Source organism: Loxodonta africana, chromosome 22 (genome assembly GCF_030014295.1).
Source record: "Loxodonta africana isolate mLoxAfr1 chromosome 22, mLoxAfr1.hap2, whole genome shotgun sequence".
Taxonomy (NCBI): domain Eukaryota; kingdom Metazoa; phylum Chordata; class Mammalia; order Proboscidea; family Elephantidae; genus Loxodonta; species Loxodonta africana.
This window is the reverse complement of record NC_087363.1, coordinates 57,944,648-57,964,380: the sequence shown is the minus strand read 5'-3', so window position 1 is coordinate 57,964,380 and position 19,733 is coordinate 57,944,648. Positions and strand designations below refer to the sequence as shown.

Here is a 19,733-nt window from a genome sequence, read left to right as displayed (position 1 = left end):
TCACAATTATAGGTATGAAATGGTTAAATAGTAATATTCCAGATCGCCTTGGCTGGCTAATCAGTCAGCTTAGGGTAAACTGGCTGCAGAAACAAATGTACCCCCACATGTCAATTGCTTTAATCCACAGAAGTTTATTTTTAGCTCGCATTATATGCCCATCTCAGAACTGACTTTGGAAAGTTCTACCTCCAGAATAGCAGAGTGGGCCCCTAACAGACTTCCCCTCCTGTACATAACAACTCGGAACTCTGGACAAAGCACAAAAAACAACTGTTTGAAAGCTCTGGAGAGTGGACAAAAGGATGCAGAGTTTGGATGGGAGTTGAAACTTAGAAGAGGGACTATCAAGGCATGGATTTCCCCTTTTGTGTGTGTGTGTGTGTGTGTGTGTGTGTGTGTGACTTCATTCTCAGGGCAGTCTGCAGTTGCAGTAAAGAGTGGCTTAAAATCCCATTAAAAAACCTGCTGTCTTTCTGGCCTGAACCCGAGGTACTGGGCAACCGCAGCTGCTGGAAAGTGAGGAGGTGATCCCAGAGAGGAAAGAGTCCTAGCTGAGGAGCTTCTAATTCTGTGTATAAACTCTGCCCAATCCTGTCAATAACGCATGCATGGGGCAAACCCAGAGCAGCTCGAGGCTAAGGCTAAGAAAACCAAATTGCGATTTTAGTTATTACCCTGTACAGGTGAGACAGAGTTCCCGTTTGAGGCTGTTCAGGTTAATTGTCTGTTAAAACAAAACCCTCAACACGCCTCGTAAGAACATAACATAATCTAGAGTTTCTAAAATATAACCTCAAAGAAAGCAACAAAGGGAAAATAGAAGAAAAATTGTAGAGGAGAAATTAGAAAAAATAATAAAATGATACTACTAAATGAAACCATATTGGTAATTACATTAAATATTAACAGATGAACACTCCCATCTAAAGGCTGACATCACCACACCTGGTTCTTACTCATCGTTCTGTGACCTAGGCTGAAGGAAGAGCCCTTTCTAGAACATTGTTTATATCACGGCAGAGGGAAAGGATTAATGGAGACCACGTTATAGCTCTTAAAGCTCCTTCTCAGATGGGGCAGCCATCATTTCCAACAGCATTTCACTGGCCAAGGCAAGTCATGTGGCCAGGTCTACTTCGGTGGAGTTGGAAACTCTAATTCACTCATAGGGAGGGGTAGGAAATATTTTTTAACAAATAAATACAATTACCACATAAAGTAATGTTTAATATTATGAAAGAATAAATATTACAGGGCCATTGATGTCAGCATGATGGGAAAATTCTTAGAGAATATGAGCTCTCCTGACAAAATTCGGCATTATCTACGTAACCACAGCTAGCTCTTTAGCCTGTCTGATCCACACCCCTTCTCAGAGATTCTGTCTCCTGCTAAGCGGACCACGCAAACCTACTTCTGTGACCACAGTTCATCGGACCAGGGGTAGATGCCTGCCCCATCTTGGGCCTTTAAGATTTTCAGGTCTGGTCAATCCCATTCAGTGTTTGCGTTCGTTTCCTAGGGCCACCATAACAAAGTACCACAAAGTGGGTGGCTTAAAGCAACATAAGCTTATGTTGTTCTGGAGGCTAGAAGTCTGAATTCAAGGTGTCAGCAGAGCCCGGCTTTCTCTGAAGGCTGTAGGGGAAGATCTTTCTTTGTGTTTTCCTGGTTTCTAGTGGTTCCTAGCAATTGTTGGCTTACGGATGTATCACTCTAATAACTGCTTCTGTCTTCACATGATCATCGTCCCCAGTGTCTGTGTCTCTTCTCTGTTATAAGGACGCCAATCAGATTGGATTAAGATGGCTCTACTCCCATCTGAGAATTCTTGGGTGGTACAAATGGTTAAATGCTTGAGTGTTAACCAGAGGTGCCTCAGAAGAAAGGCCTGGCTATCTTCTTCTGAAAGGTCACAGCCATGAAAACCCTATAGAGCACTTAAGGTCGACAGTTCGAACCCACCAGCTGGTCTATGGGAGAAACATATTTGCTATGTTTGAGTCCATTGTTGCAGCCACCGTGTCAATCCAGCTCATGGAGGGTTTCTCTCATTTTTGCTGACCATCCACTTTGCCAAACATGATGTCCTTTTCTAATGATGTGTCCCAGTAAGTGAGAAGTCTTGCCATCTTTATATATTTGCATGAATTAACTGTTTGGAAACCTGTTCATTCTGTATTACATATTCAGTCACACTCAGTCCGACTTAAATACTTGTTAACTCTCCCCCGTCCCGTCTATTGAAGAACCCCTTTAGGTGTTATTACAGATAGATATCTGAACCAGGTAACTTATGGTACTCAGAGTGGACTGGTAAAGGGAGAAACCCATTTTACCTAATGGTGCCTTAGTAAGACTTCTTCCTTTCTGGATATGTTACAATTTACACTTGCAATCCTGACAACACACACCATTTATAGTTGCTTGTTAATGCCTTTTATTTCTCTTTTCAAACACGAAAAAGTACAATCCAGTACATATTTTATGTATATCTGTATTTCACTGACTAGTTTATTTCCATGTCTTGTTCCTGAATGGAAATCCCACATCAAATAGCCCTAGCTCTTGGATTTACATTTCAAAACTGCATAAGCGTATCCCTTCTATTAATTTCATTTTGCAAACTTGTCTCCTTAGATAGTGAAATATCTAAATATAAGTCCGTAGCCTCATATATTTTAAGAGTCTTTGCCTTCCTTTGTCACGTAATGTTAAAATCCGCCATATAATCTTATCTCCTACAATTCAAAACAACATTACAAAATGTACAGACGAATGCTCTCCTGCTGTTTTAAACACCATTTAGCAAGTTTTATAGTTGAATGGTTTGCTGACATAACTATTACTTTCTTATTATGGTGAGTATATGAATATTTTTCATAAATCAGAAAAGGGAGCTTCTTCAGCCAGGCACGACATGTACCTTTTACAAGCTAAGCCCAAGTCTCTGGACCTTCAGACCCTTTCAGTACTTTTTTGAAGACTCTGAGTAAACGCTCAATTACCTAAATTTCAGAGAAATTCCCAGCAAAGGAAGTTCCCCAGTCATTCCTAGTTGGCTTTGGATTTCATTTTCATACTTAGAATATGGATGTGAATTTAATTTTTTTTTTTTTTTATGTTATGAAGAGTTTTCTATTCATTTACTATTATGTAGCTATTTTATGGAGTCCCTGAGTGGTGCAAACGTTTAATGTTCTTGGCTATTAACCGAGAGGTTGGTGGTTCAAGCCCACCAAATGCCTGGGGATCTACTTCTGAAAAATCAGCCATTCAAAACCTTATGGAGCCCGGATCTACTCTGACATACACATGGGGTCGTTACGAGTGGAAATTGACTCGAAGACAACTGGTTTTGGTTTAGATGTTTTGTGTCTCTGGGGCTAAATAAATTACCTCAGAGGCTCAAATTTTCTTTAGATTATGTCTTCCTCACCAAAAATCTGCTTAGAAAGAAATGAGACTTTGACAATACTTCTTAGTACCTCTTTTTTCATAATGTGCTGGCCTGTTGTCCTGGGCTCAGTTGACAATGACAGCACGATAGAATAAAGCAGATCAGTTGAGAGATGAATTTGACCACCCTTTGCAAAGTTAAAGGCACCATAGCAAGTCAGAGTGCTGATATTGCCAATAACTAAGAAGACAAAAATCATCAGCTGAGGCTAAACTCAATCTGTTACTCGGTGGAACAGATTGTAAAAATATTCCCTCACAGATCTTTTGAACTCTTAAGCTTTTTTTAGAAACAGCTTTGCACATAAAAGAAAATTATTTGTGCATGCTAGCTAATTTGGTTTTGCCAGTAATTCTAGGACGGTTTTAAATGCCCTTGGTGAACTTCAGCTAAGCTTCATTCAATAATCGGAGATATTTACTCCAAGAAGCCTGATTTGATTTGCAAATTACATAACGTGCTCACTGACATGGAGAAGGACAGGTCTGGAAAGTCCGTTCTCAAACACCTGTCCCTCCCTAACTCAAAAGGGATTTTTTACTTTTACATTCAGTTTTCATGTCTCTTTATTAAAACAGATTTCCCCCTTCAAAAACCCCAGTTAGTATTCTTGGAAGCTTGGTTAATTTCTCTTAGAGATGTTAACCTTGCTCCCCTGTGCTAGATGGCCCTCTTTGTAAGTAGACGTGGGCTTCTCCATGTTCTCTGCTATCTAGTTGGCCGTTGTCTAGTACACTGTGAACAGCGTCACTGAAGCATTTTTGAAGCTCTATCCAGCAAGAGTTACAATTAGAGGCAGAGGAATTTGGCATTTAGTATTTGAATACTCTCTCAATGGCTTGAAAGGGGTTTTTAAAAAGACACATAAACATGAACTCATTCACATTTTCATGTCACCCAGCATTGTGAGTTTGCTGAAGGGTAAATCAGTCCACTCAGAACCACCAGTTCTAATCTTTTAACTCTAAATTAAATTATAACAGTGTTTACTTTGGGGGAGGGAGAGCTGGGAGAAGGACTTGATGGAATAAGTGATAAGGTGGCAGTGTATATATCAACAGGAAACCCTGGTGGCACGGTGGTTAAGAGCTGTGGCTGCTAACCAAAAGATGGGCAGTTTGAATCCACCAGGCGCTCCTTGAAAACCCTATGGGGCAGTTCTACAATAGCTACCTGGGTGGCATGAATGGTTGGCACTTTGAACCTACCCAGAGGCTTCTCAGAAGACGGGTCTGGAGATCTGCTTCTAAAAGGTGACAGCCTTGAAAACTCTACGGAGCCTAGTTCTACTCTGTACACACGGGGTCACCGTGGGTCAGAATCAATTTGACAACAACTGTGTGTTATTATTATATCAAAGTTAAGAGCACAGATTTTACAGTCAGACAAACTTGGGTTGAATTGTGCCTTTGTCATGTACTAGCTGGATGACTTGGGGCGAATCATTTGCCTCTCTTGGGCCTGGTTTCTTTGTTCATAAAATAGGGATGATACAGCTTTCATAAAGAATAAGTGTGATCATATTTGAAGTGTTAAATTGTGTGCAGGAAAACCAAAAAACCAAACCAGTTGCCATCGAGTCAGAATTGACTCATGGCGATCCCATGTGGCAGAGTAGAGCTGGGCTCCATAGGGTTTTCATGGCTGTGATATTGTGGAAGTAGATTGCCAAGGGGCCTCTGAGTGGGTTCAAATCACCAATCTTTCGCCTAGTGGCTGGGCACTTAACCATTTTTGTGCTGCCCAGGGACGGACTACCCATAAGCAAGGTATGCATTGGCTTACTTGTGCTTACTTACTAGTCTGCAGTACACAATTTCACCACATCAGAGATGTGATGAAGCGATGTAAAATTGGGCACTACAGATTAGTAAGTAAATACAATTAAGCACGTCTAATTTGCTTACTGGTTAATCCACCCCTGAACCACCTACCATTATCCCGCAGTCAGGAGACACAGTGCTTCTTGGACACCAGGCATTGTACTAAGCGCTTTACCTACATTAATGAATTTACCCTTTCACCACAACCTTTGAGGTTGGTACTATTATTATGCCCATTGTACAGATGAGAAAACCAAAGCACAGAGAGGCTAACTAACCTGTCCAGGTCACACAAGCTCTTCACCACTAGGCTAGATCGTCAGCCCCGTGAGAACAGAGACCACATCTGTGTGGCACCTCTGTGCCTACTGCGGGCTGTATTTAATATTTATTAAGTGGATACTCAGGCAAGCTCACTCAGCCAACCTATTGCGTTCCTTCAGGCAATGGAATGTTTCTCTGAATCAAATAGCTGTTTTGTTTTTGTTTCATTCCTGGGGATGAAGCCTCAAAGTGACATTCTTTTCACATCTAAGATACTTCCCAGCAATGAGTGACAATGTGCCAAGTGAATGAAATTAGGCGTGCATGGTGAATGAAGTAATAATGCATATGGATTTTAAAGAGACAATGTCTCAGTCCCTAAACTGACTTGCTTTCGCCAAGGGAATAACCCAGGCAGGGAGAAAATCTGGGCTTAGGTAAAATAAGTATTAAGTATCAAAATGCCATCAGTGACAACTTGCTGATCAAGCATTCCCAATATATGCACAGTTGTTTATCAATTATATCATGCACTATTGCACTGTTGAATGAGTACATTATCGTGCACGCGCAGAAAGTGAACTTTAAGACTATGAGCAAGGTAATAAATGCTCATAGAAATTCTGCCTTCTTTCATCTCATACCTCAGTGGCACCCCTCGTGACCTCCCACTTTGCTTTTCACTGTCTTAGAGTCTCAGGTAATTGGAAGTTTTCTGCCATATACAGCTTCTTTGGAAATAAATGAAGTGGCTGCTCCCACCAACATCATGTATCCAACGAGATGAAGAGGCTCCACAGAAGAGCCCTGTGAAGAGTAAATGAGATGGTATATGAAAGCCACTAATACAGTACCTGGCACAGGTTTTTATCACAAGAGAAGCAGTGCAAAGTGGTAAAGAACGCTGATTCCAGAGACTGACACCAGGCTTTAAAACGTTCATCATAGTTCGAACCCCTGCTGAGAATTTGCAGTTCTAACAAATTTCCTACAAAAAAAAAAAACCTCTGGAGGTCTTGTTAAAATGTAGACTGGGAATCAGTATCCTGGCCAGTCCCCAGGTTAGGAATGAAATCTGTTCCTAAGAGTGTCTTTAAGAATTTGTAGCTAAGTTGGAACAGGTACCTATGGTTCTTATTTAGCCCTACTTCAGTGCAAGAAAAGGCTGGAAGCCTTTTCAGTGCTGTAAAGCGTGCCCGTGCAGCAAGTGAAGATGATGGTGATGAAGAATTTTTTGGTTTTTAGGGGTCATTCCTGGAGCCCTGGTGGCACAGTGGTTAAGAGCTACAGCTGCTAACCAGAAAGTCAGGAGTTCAAATCCACCAGCTGCTCCTTGGAAACCCTATGGGGCAGTTCTACTCTGTTCTATGGGGTCTCTTTGAGTTGGAATCTACTGGACGGCGGTGGGTTTGGTTTTTTTGGGGGTTAGGGGTTGGTTCAATCCTTTCAAAGTGAGGGCAAATTTACGTAATATTAAAGGGCAAGTAGCTTGAGTTCCCTATGTAAGTCTTATCTTTGTAACCCTGAGACTTACTGTATCTGGGGTGGAAATGCAAATTACCAGCAGTGAACCCTGGTTCAAATCCCAGCTCCACCATACATTAGCAGTGACTTGTTAAATAGGGCTGTTATGCGGAGTCAGTGAGTTTAAAAACTGACTGGTAACATCCTTGCAATAGGATCTGCATGTACTCAGCACCACATAGGTGTTATTGGGCACATCACAAAGGTGCAGTAAACGTTACCTGTCTGAGGAAGGCCTGGAATCTACTTCCGAAAACTCAGCCATTGAAAACCCTATGGAACACAGTTCTACTCTGACACACATGGGGTCACCATGAGTTGGAATCGAATCAACGGCAACTGGTTTTTGTTTTGTTATTGATTGTAAAAATCAATGTAATTGCATGTGCTGAGGTCACTATGCCTCCATCTCGATTACTTTGTTCCCCTCCCCCATCTACATGATGGAAATGTTGGTGACTTTGAGGTTCTGTTCCAGGGTTTCATTTCTGTAGGTGGCAATCACAACTTCTGCTTCATCTGAATACCACTTGTACTATTATTTACTTAGCATCTGACTTTACATCAAGTTGGGTGACACCGAAATCTACTTCATTACTTTTGTGAGCAGTGATATTGGTAAAATCATGGATTTGACTGGCTTAGTAACATTTATTTTCAAGAAAACACATGACAATAAGTACATAACTACTGAAGCATTTCCTACACTTTGGGAAACACTGTGTTAAGGAATCCTTAAATCGTGAATGTTTTAATTATGGTCATTCAATTTAGTGAGATGGAAGAATACACTGATACATAGTAGGCATTTAACCAGGTTTCCTTCAAAGCACCTGACGCCCCGGTAAGTTTAGCAAATTGGGATTCCAATCCTTTTTACTTTTTGATGCTTCATTGTTATTTTCGTTTTGGATGAGAAGAATTTCGGTATCCTTCACTCTTTTTCACTTCATTGGGCTGTTCTGTAGCGATCAGATTTTTTTTAAATAAATAAGGCCTAAAAAGTTTGATCATAGTTATCACAGGAGTACTAAAGCACCAAGTAACATCAAATTACACCGAGATTCCCCAGTGTATGCATGGGAGAGACATTAAAACAGGAGAAGTAACTAAAGGAGAGTTCTTCAGTATTGAAATCAAATCTGCCTTTATCAAAAGTGTGAAGCTTCTACCTTGAAAAAAAAATTTTTTTTAAGCAGACCATAAATAATGTTCCCAGCAAATATGACTTAATATGAATCAGAACCTTTTGATCTTATACTCTTTTCTCTCATTCTTGACCCTGGCAATACACCTGTTGGATACTGACTCTCGTCACTTAAATCAGAATCCCAGATTTTTTTTTTTAAACACCTTGAACCAATATGCTAACATCTTGAAACTTATTAGATAATCAGATGCTTTTGGTTTAAAATGGGAAAGATATTTCCATGGAAATAATATAAACACTTGGACAAATTAAAGTCACTTCTCTAATCCATATTTAAGAGATCCATTTTAACCCTCAAATCTTTACAGCAGACACTAATGTCATTATTACTGCACTAGGGAGAAAAGAATTTGAGCCAAGCCCATGCCTTTAGTTTGTCTTGCTCTAAATCTAGGTGACAAGATGGAAAGTTTTCTCATTTAAGAAAATGTTGAATTAAATGGAGCATTCTTTCAATGAGACACACTCACACAGGTCAGGGGTACTTAATCCCAGCACTACTGACATTTTAGGCCCTCCCACTCCCCAGTTTCGGCAACGAAAAACGTCTTCAAACCTGCTTCAAACCTGTTGCCATTGAGTTAATTCTGACTCATGGCGACCACACATGTGCAGAGTAAAAGCACACTCCATAGGGTTTTCAAGGCTGTGGCCTTTCTCAAGCCGATCACTAGGCCTTTCTTTCAAGGCACCTCTGCCTAGGTGGGTGGATTCAAACCGCTAACCTTTCAGTTAGTAGTCAAATGCTTAATCATTTGCACCACCCAGGGATTCCAAAATTGTCTCTGGGTGTTTGTCAAATGTACCCTGGGGGGCAAAACTGCCCTCTCCCTCTGGGAACCACTGACATAGGTCAAGACAAAAGATTTAGCATTGTTTTTACTAAATGTCACTGCTGTGTTTGGGAGAAAAAAAAGGTTGCTTTCTTGATGTGAGACTTTTTTGTGGCTGTATTACAAATCCGGACTATAAATAACAGAAGTAAGTGAGAAAAGATTGAACATTTATTACCCAAAGCCATATAAATTCAATAACAAATAATGACTCTCTCTAAAATCTGAGAAGTCTTTTTCAAAGTCATTAGTTCTAATCATAAATGAATTTAGCAGCATTTCTTTAAATTTTGCACCTTTGTAATGACCTTTGATAAATTCATGGAATTGGATGTTAAATAAAGAGATAGAAAGGTCTAATTTGCTGGTTCATTAAGCCAGCTTATTTCTAGACATTGTGCATATTGGTTTGAATTTCATACTTCTAAGCAGTGGAGACAATAGAAGTATCCATCTCTAATGTAGTGTGGCAGGCAATTAGGAGCTCAAATGGATTAAATCTCATTTCATCAGAGATAAACACAGCGATTATTATTTTATTGCCAAATACTGTCAGCATTACATTTCTTCAACAGTTACTGTGATACCTGACTCTCATGCTTAAATTTGCATTAAATACTGTGTGGTAACAATGATAATTGGAGTCGTGTTTTCGTACGCGGCATTATTCTGTCCTTTATTATGTGCGTTCACCCAACACGAGTTTTAAGGGTACCAAGTTTTACACATACGTGATTCAGACAGCTGTACCATTGAGGAAAGGGCACAACTTCAGCGTCAGAAGCATGTTCCAATCCTCATGCTGCCCCTTTCAACCTATGTGACCTTGGGAAGGTCGCTTCGCTTAAAATAGAGCTAGAAGAAAGATGGTTCTCTTTTACTGTTTTAAATATTCTTTGGTAGATTTTTTAAAATTATAAAAATACTGCTTTTTGAAACAAATAAAATTATATATTGATTACCTCTATAGCCCATTTCTCTTCAAGTAACTGTTACTGTATTTTTATGCAAATAAAATGCGCCTTCTATGTTTGTTTGCCAACCATGCCCCACCCCCGGGGTATTTTCGTGAGTACCACTATGCCATTTTTTTTACATGTTGCTGTACAAAAAATTAGTGTAGTGCTCTTATGAAACTACCTCAGAGGGTTAAGAGGAAGGACGTAGTTGGCAAACCAACTTAGAAGATATGTGTTATTTACGTAAAAATATGGTAATCACTTGGTATATCCTGGTTTCCACCACCAACCTGTAGTTTGTCATACCGTGGTGGACTGCGTGTTGCTGTGATGCTGGAAGCTATGCCACTGGTATTTCAAGTACCAGCAGGGTCACCCATGGTGGACGGGTTTCAGTAGAGCTTCCAGACTAAGACAGATTCGGAAGAAAGCCCTGGTGACCTATTTTCAAAAATTAGCCAGTGAAAACCCTATGGATCACAGCATGTCTAATACAGTGTTGACAGATGAGCCCCAGAGGTTGGAGGACACTCAAAATACACAGTGGTTGCAATAAACGACTTGAGCATACCAAGATCCTGAAGATGGTGCAGGACAGGGCAATGTTTTGTTCTATTGTATGTGGGTCACCATAAGTCAGAGCCGACTTGACGGCAACTGACAACAACAACAGGTGTCTGTCTATACCTTTCACTAAGCTCATACAAACATCTATAAGTAATTTTACTCAAATGCAATGTGCTATTTTTTTTTTTATAAAATGTAGGATTACATTATACATACTTCTCTCCAACTTGCTTTCTTCCCCCAAATAACAACATATCATGGTGATCCTTCCAAGAGAATAAATTTAAATCTAAGCCATTGTTTTAAATAGCTGCATAATATTTTGTAAGCAATGATGCAGTCAATATCCTTGAACATGGTCTTGGGGATAGAGTCCCCTATGCAGTTGAAAAGTTTTACCAGCTCGACTAACTCCTTTGAGGCTCATTTTCCTCAACTCTATATTGAGGATCACAACATTTGTCCTGTTTCCTTCAAGTGTTGATTTAAGCATGGTCAGAGCCAGCATATGAAAATGACAAGATGGTTCCAGAGCCAGGAGGGCCCTAGATAAAAACCCCACTTGAGCCAAGCTGCAGCCTTTCAAAGCTACCCGCTTTTGTCTGTTTGCACAATTCGATGTAGAGTATGTACCATTTCCATGCGATCCCCAGCTCTCGACCATTTTTTTAGTGGGTATAACCACATGGGGTTGCCATGAGTAGGAAATGCCTCAATGGCAACTAGTATAACTACTTTTGTTGTTGTTGTTAGGTTGTTTTTAGGTGCCCTGGAGTCTGTTCCGACTCATAGTGACCCTATGTACAACAGAATGAAACACTGCCTGGTCCTGTGCCATCCTCACAATCATTGTTATTGCTTGATCCTATTGTTGCAGCCACCATATCAGTCCATCTTATCGAGGGTCTTTCTCTCTTTCGATGACCTTCTACTTTACCAAGCATGATGTCTTCTCCAGAGACCAGTCTATCCTAATAACATGTCCAAAGTATGTGAGATGAAGTCTTGCCATCCTCACTCCTAAGGAGCATTCTGGCTGTACTTCTTCCAAGACAGAGTTTTTTGTTCTTCTGGCAGTCTATGGTATATTCAATATTCTTCGCCAACATGGTAATTCGAAGGCGTCAATTCTTCTTTGGTCTTCCTTATTCATTGTCCAGCTTTTGGTACTTTGTCAGTAGGTAATTCCCATTTTCGGTGATTGGTATCTAGTTTATGAAGTGCCATATCAAGTTCTACTCCAATGCAGTCCCTGAATTCTAAGAGCTACTGGTAGACAAAGTGTGTGTGTCTGTGTGTATGTGTGTATGTGTGTGTGCGTGTATATGTGCGTGTGTGAAAGAAAGAAAGAGAGAGACAGAAAAAGAAAGAATGAACCAAGTAAATTCACTTAGTGTGAAAGTCATTCAGCAACACGTTCATGAGACTGCACTGGGTGACACTGTCAGAGGGGGTGATACCAAAGCGCTGTCTATAAAAATATCTAAAATTAGTTATAACAACAAAAACATTTTTCGTACTCCCAGCTTACATGTATCAATATACCTACAAGGCTAAAACTCTAAGCTGATTTGTTTTATGAACCTTCTCATTGACTCTCGTCAGAGCTGTCGTTGTTACCCAATTACAATGACGCTTCCAATCATGTGGTTTCGTCTGCAGGCGCTACAAGTACACGCTATTGTTTTCATCTTTTCATCATTGCTGGTGTTTTCATAGTCAAATTTTCTGGTGTTTCAGCTACAACATTGTAGTAATTAGTATTTGAGAACCTATGTCAATAACTTTTTTGAGAATAAAGTAGTAAGTAAAGGAAAAGAAGGAGTAATATATGGTAATTAAGATTTTCGAGTAACATTAGTACAAAAAACATTACTGAGAATTCTGTACGGTCTGGTACAGGATGAAGCTCATGGCGGTGGGGGGAGTGACTCCATGAGTTACCGTACTGGGTGACCAGCTTTAGTGACGCCACTGGTGTGGGCTTTGGAAACTGCTCCTATGAGGAAGAAATATCCCATATATTTAATATCTTACCTGGTACCGTAATCACTTTTAATTGTTCTACTAAAGTGTCTAATAATACTCAGTGCAACACCACTCTCTAGAAAAGGTCTAAAAATAAATGCATCCACAGGTATATTGTTTACTCAGGCCACACTCGTGTTAATCAAGCAGGGAATTGTCTGTGTACAACGACTCTATGTTTCACATTCATCTGAGAGGCTGCAAAAGTGTGGCTGATATTCCAGCTCAAGGTTGTGGGTCTAAGCCAGAGGCTTTGAAGCTGTGGGCTGTGACCCATCGGGTGATGAAATGAAATTAGAAATCAAAACTGGCATCTTTTAAAATGAAATAGATTAGGATGGAAATGTCAGAGTACAACACACAAAATAATGATAGTTATTATTTCATAAATCTTTTGTTTCAGAAATATAAGTGGTGTGTATGTGTGTACTGCATGTCAGTGTTAAATGTTTTCCTCACTGTCGGTAGCTAGCAAAGAGATTTGAAAGTCCCTGTTCTAGTGACACTTAGCTCATGAGATCCACAGACAGTTGCCCGTTTTGCTGTCTGGTATAGCTGCCTCGGTTTGTGTGCTATTAAGGATGTGGCCGGATGGTGATTTCCTCCGTCTCCCCCCCACCCCCGCTTCCCAGTCATCTTTTCTGTCTGTGATATGACAGAGTAAAGAGGCAGGAATTTAAAAATCATAGCCACTGCTATGGGTTGAATTATGTCCCCAAAAATATGTGTTGTAAATTCTAACCTCTATGCCTGTGGCTTTGGAGCGCTGGTGGCACAGTGGTTAAGAGCTCAGCCGCTAATCAAAAGGTTGGCACTTCGAATTCACCAGCTGCTCCTTGGAAATCCTATGGGGCGGTTCTACTCTGTCCTACATAGTCACTATATACCTGCGGTTATAATTCCATGTGGGATTGGGTTGTCTTTGTTATGTTAATGAGGTAAGATTAGTGTAGGGTGTATCTTGAGTCAATCTCTTTTGAGATATAAAAGAGATTAAGCAAGCAAACAGAGCTGTAGGGGGAGAGAGACGCCAAGCCACATGAAGGTCACCCAGGAGCAGAAGCTCAAAAGAGCCAAGGACCTTCCTCTAGAGCCAACCAAGAGTGAAAGCCTTGCCCTAGAGCTGGCACCCTGAATTCAGACTTCCAGCCTCCTAAAGTGTGAGAAAATAAATTTCTGTTTGTTAAAACCATCCACTTGTGGTATTTCTGTTACAGTAGCACTAGATAACTAAGAAAACCACACACTGATGTTAAACCTCAGAGGCAGCTGTTGTCACCGAGATAAAATTTTATTTGTTTGTACAGGCTTTGCTCTAAAGAATTGGGTGGTGCCTGAAAGACCTCATTTTTTTCCATCCAAGATGGAGCAGGAACCCTGGGAGTGAGGCAGAGGGTAAAGACAGGCAGAGGGCAGATTGCAAGACTCAGAAGGAAGAAGGAACCCAAACAGAGGAGGGACTCTCAGATGCCCATTAGAAGGTAGTGATTTAATGGATAAAGTAATATTCTGTTTCATCTTCTGGGTTCACTGGCGATCCTTCCTTCTGGGACTTCATGATTCTGTGTGCCAGGTTGTCCTCCCTGGGGATACTGCAGTGATCACAAAGGACAAAAGTCCCTGCACGTATAAAATTTACAATCTAGTGTGATGTGGTGGGTGAGATGGATATTAAACAAATGACTAAAGCAGAGAGAATTCTGGAGGGTGGTATACAGCATGAGAAGAATGAAGCAGGGAATGGAATAGGTGAGAGTCGGGTGCAGGCTGGGGCTGAGGGTTGCAGTCTGATGTGGTGTGGTCAGGGGAGAGGAAGTAAACGTTGGAGCTAAGACTGAAGAAACTATAGAAGTAAGCTATCCACACGTCAGGGAAGGAACAGTCCAGGCAGGAATGGGCCTGGTTTGCTGGAGAAACAGAGGCAGGCCTGGGTGACTGAGCAGAGACAGTGAGAGGGTGTAGAGGAAGCTGAGGTTAGGGAGGGACATGGTGGGTGGGGTGGGGGTGGGGGTCTAGAGTGCATAACACTCTAAAGGCACTTTGGGTTTTGCTCTCAATAAGAAGAGAAGCCGTAGGAAGGTTTTCAGCAGAAGGTGACATGATCTGACTTATACTTTTAAGACGCTCACCATGGCTACTGTGCAGGTGACTGTCCTCAAACGTCCTCTCTTCCACACAGACAGCCCAGTCTTCGGTCTCGCCTCCCACAACATATGCACATTGTCAGAGAACAGCGGTTACACTTGCCTGGGTCCTCACCAGTTGCAGGCCACAGGGTTACAAGAGAAATTATTATCATTAAATATGTGGATCAGTTGTTTGTAAAAAGGGATGTCTCTTGACCGTAATGATTAAAAATCTGTAAATACTGAATTGCCTTCCCCAACACAGAAACACCTAATTTTGTTTCACTTAACATAGAAACACTTCTGGAACGTTTAGTTGTGCTCATGTGGAACCTGTACATGGATCAAGGGGCAGCTGTTCGAATACGACAAGGGTGTATTACTTGGTTCGAAATTGGAAAAGATGTGCAGCAGGGTTGTATCCTTTTGCCACACTTATTCAAACTGTATGCTGAACAAATAATCCAAAAAGCTGGTCTATATGAAGAAGAACTTGTCATCAGGATTGGCAGAAGACTCATTAACAACCTGTGATATGCAAATAACACAACCTTGCCTGCCGAACATAAAGACGACTTAAGGCACTTACTGAAGACTACAGCCTTCAGTACAGATTGCAAGTAAACATAAAGAAAACAAAAATGCTTACAACTGGACCAACAGGCAACATAATGTTAAATGGAGAGAAAATTGAAGTTGTAAAGGATTTCATTCTACTTGGATCAACAATCAGTGTCCATGGAATCAACAGTTTGCATTGTGCAAATCTTTTGCAAAAGACCTCTTTAAAGTTCTAAAAAAGAAAAGATGTCACTTTGATGACTAAGGCCAAGCCGTGGTCTTTTCAGACACCTCCTATGCAGGGAAAAGTTGGACAATGAAAAAAGAAGGCAAAAGAATTGATGCATTTGAGTTGTGGCGTTGGCAGAAAATATTGAATATATTATGGACTGTCGTAAGAATGAACAAATCAGTCTTGGAGGAAGTATGGTTAGAATGCTCCATAGAAGTGAGAATAGGGAGACTTCGTCTTGCTTACTATGGACATGTCATCAGGAAGGATCAATCCCTAGAAAAGGATGTAGTGCTTGGTAAAGTAGAGGGTAAGCAAAAATGAGGGCAACCGTCAATGAAATGGATTGACACATAGCCACAGCAATGGGCTCAATAATCATGAAGATGGCGCAGGGCCAGGCGATGTTTAGTTCTGTTATATGTGAGTCCTTGCTTTCAGTTCTTTTGGCTATACACACCTAGGAGTAGAATTGCTGGGTCATATGGTAATTCTATGTCTAAATTCCTAAGGAACCACCAAACTTTTCCATAGGGACCCACTCTCTTCTTAAAAAAAAAACACTTCTAATGTACAGAAAAATACCTACCCTTTAGGCATAGTGACTCTTAATATTTTGCTATTTTTGCTTCAGATTATTTTTTCCTAAAGAAATAAAAACTATAGATTCAGTTGAAGCTTCTTTTGTACTCCTCCCCCTCTTTCCTCAGCGGTAACAAGAGCCTTCAAGCAGGTATTCTTCTCGTCTCTATTTTTATGTTTTACTACATATCTGAGTAAGCAACATAATGATTTTTCATTCTGTTTTGTTTTATTATTGGACATTTAACATGATCAAAATTAGAGAGAATAGTGTACGAGCCCTACTCGGGTTTTTTTTTTTTTTTTTAACATCTGGGTACCTGGTATCACACTCTATTAAAAAAAAAACAAAACCAAACCTGTTGTCACTGAGTCGATTCCAACTCATATTGACCTATAGGACAGAGTAGAACTGTCCCATAGGGTTTCCAAGGAGTGCCTTGTGGATTTGAACTGCCGACTTTTTGGTTAGTAGCCATAGCTCTTAACCACTATGCCACTGGGGTTACAATACTCTACATGTCCTCCTGCTATTTGATTTTACACTTATCATCAAGTTTCTGAGGTAGATCTATGTTGACACATGGAGAGCCATTTCATTTATTTTAACTGCCCTAGAGTATTCCATTATGGGATTGAGTCATAATTACTTAATATTCTTCTGATGGTAGATTTTAGATGGTTTCCCATTTTGCCAGCGAGGCTTATATGAAGATCCTTGTACACATTTCCTTGGGCACATACTCAACAGTGTCTTTAGAAGCAGAATTACAGAATGAAATGATATGCATACTTTCAGCTTTACTAGGTATTGCCCAATTGCTCTTCGACATGGTTGCACCAAGTTACATTCAACACAAATAGCCTAGGAAAGTGTTTCCCCACCTTTCACCAACACTTATTATTGTTAGAATTTAAAATTTTACCCATTTTTTTTTTGATGGTGGTCAAAATATGCTGCTGTGATTTTAACTTGTATTTCCTGGATACTAGTGAGGTTGAAGGAGCCTTGATGGTGCAGTAGTTAAGCGCTTGGCTGCTAAATGAAAGATCAGAGGTTTGAAACTACCAGCTGCTCTGCGGGAGAGAGATGTGGCAGTCTGCTTCTGTAAAGATTACGGCCTTGGAAACCCTATGGGGCAGTTCTACTCGACTCAATGATAATGGGTTTTAGTTTGGAGTGAGGTTGAGCATTTTTTTCAGGATTCCTCTTCTATAATGTACCTAAACACGCCATTTACCATATTCTGTTAGGTTGCTTATCTGTTTCTTGTTAATTTGTTTGACTAGACTCTAATCGTAAATGAATACTTTTTCTAGGCACTGTGCTGGGTGCTGTGCATATAAAACAAATACAACATCGTCTCTCTCCTAGATAACTTCTCAGTTCAGTGGGAAGAAGGTTACACGTGTGAACACGTATCATACAGTAAAAAAACGTCCCAAGAGCTATGGAACTACAGAGAAGAGAGATGTAGTAGTCAAGAGTCCTTTGAGGGACAGTGACAGAAATCTGACTCAAACTAACTTAATCAAAAAGAAACTGTATTGCTCTTGTCACCTGGAAGGTATGGCCGTGGCTGGATCTGTGTCTGGGTCCAAAGCACACACAATCGTCTGGATTCTGTCTCTCTCCATTGACCTCTTATCTCTGCTTCTCCTGTGTGTTACCTGATTCTTTTCCTGCAAACAGGTCTCTCTCAGTAGCAGCATTGGGGAGCTAGGGCTGGTGGTGGTGAGAAGATGACAGCTGACATTCTGAGGCCTATATGCTCACAGTTTATCATCTGAGACAGATGAAAGGGAGAGAGAGAGAGAATGAGAGAGTGACTAAGCTCTTCTTTTATCCAAGTTTGGAAAATTAAATTCTTGGAAAAAATTACAACCGGAGCAATCACAGGTATAAGTGGCCCAACCTAGCTATTGGACAACCCTGAATGAGGGCCCATAGGAGTGTGGGTGTGCATGTGGGAGGGGGTGATGAGAGCATGTGGGTGACAGCTCTGCCAGAACAACACGGAATGGGGAGGAGTTTCTCATCAGAAGAATACTGGACAGACAAAAGGAAGAGATGTCCATAGCAGAAGGATGCCAGAGAACACCTCCCAGAGGGAGTATATTTTTGGCCTGATCTAGAGCCCACTAAGATACAGATGCCAGGGACACAGGATTTGGACCTAGAAGATCACAGTGTCCGTACCAGCAAAGACATTTACAAGCTACGTGCTCTTGGACAAATTGCCTAAACCACTCTGAGCCTGCTTCTTCATCTGTAAAACGAGTAGTTATATCAACTCCTAGAGCCGAGACAACGATTAAAGATATGACTATCCTCATACTTTTGCTGACCTCAGGTTTTGCTGCATTCAAGTTGTTCAAAATAAATGGGGTACTGGCAGCCAACTTCATTTCATTATACAAAGATCTTTGTTGCACTGAAGTTGTAAAGCTTTATTCTCCTGCATTAAATATTGAATCACTTGTGCTAAGAACCATATTGAGTGAAAATAGCCTCAAAATATAATGCATATTTAATTGTTATTTCATTCTTGATACATTTCCATCATATCGCCTTTTTTGTAGCGGTAGTCAATCTTTTTAATAAATATTCATCTTCATTTGAGAGCAAGAGTAGATTCGTTAGATTCCAATAGGATGTTTTTAAAAAGGGCATGTTTTTAAGCACCAGTGAGTTTTTAAAGTCTCTTTTGAACTCTGGAAACATTGTTATTTTCAACTGGAATTAAAGAACATTTCTGACATATTTCAAACAATTTCACCCAACAAAGATGCAAACAAATGTATTACATTAAGGAGAAATACAAGTGGGAAAGTGCCTTTTCGAACAACAGGTAATGATATTTCAAGGACGACGCAAAACTATTCATTTCTCATATTCTCATTACCATTCCCAGCAACAGGCATATACGTCTCTCAATTTCTGTGTAGTTCTGTTAATCTTTCTACACAATATTCAATTTTCTTACAACTATTCAACTGATTTATTATTTCCCTCTTGCGCTTTAACTGCTAAAGATGCAATGTAACCCCATAAATTTGCCTCAGTCTCTCAGCTTCAATACCCAAGGTTGTTAATACCCCCCAAAATATCCCTTGCTTACATCACTCCTTTAAATGTGCTCTTTCTTGCCCAATGAGTTGTTACATAATTATATGGTGCCAGGAATGATATCATCTTGTTTTCACAGCTTTATGATGAATGACATAAAAATGAACTGAATTGAAGAAAATGTTAAAAGATATTTGCAAACTCTAAGAGGTTGCTACCATAGTTTATCTCATATAAATGATAGAGTATGCATAAATTTAAAATCAAATTTTCTTAGTATATGGTTTAAAAGTCTGTTACAGTAAAATGCATTATATTAATGTGTGACCTGATGATTCCATTTACATAAGTATGTCTTCTATAGTGGAGGGTTAAAATAATTGTGAAGGATTCATTTTTGACACCCCCTCAAGTTATAACCCAAACTTTTCTACTGAGTACTTGCATTTAAAGTTATAATGTTTGAGAAAAGAGAACATCTTTAAAATGGG

At 40.2% G+C, this 19,733-nt stretch overlaps 1 protein-coding gene across 5 annotated transcripts in view; it reads right to left on the bottom strand.

Annotated features, from left to right (window-relative positions):
• The window catches only part of PROK2 (prokineticin 2), a 102,285-nt gene that overhangs the window by 53,984 nt on the left and 28,568 nt on the right, over window positions 1–19,733 (bottom strand). The window contains exons 4-5 of one of the 5 annotated variants that reach the window (XR_002785720.2): window positions 14,801–17,959; window positions 13,946–14,291 (exon numbers count right to left, since the gene is read on the bottom strand). The exons of the other annotated variants lie outside the window; for them this stretch is intronic. The gene's annotated coding sequence lies outside the window, so the exon portion shown is untranslated. Of the gene's footprint in view, window positions 1–13,945; window positions 14,292–14,800; window positions 17,960–19,733 lie in introns of those variants that run through there. 5 annotated transcript variants of the gene reach the window in all.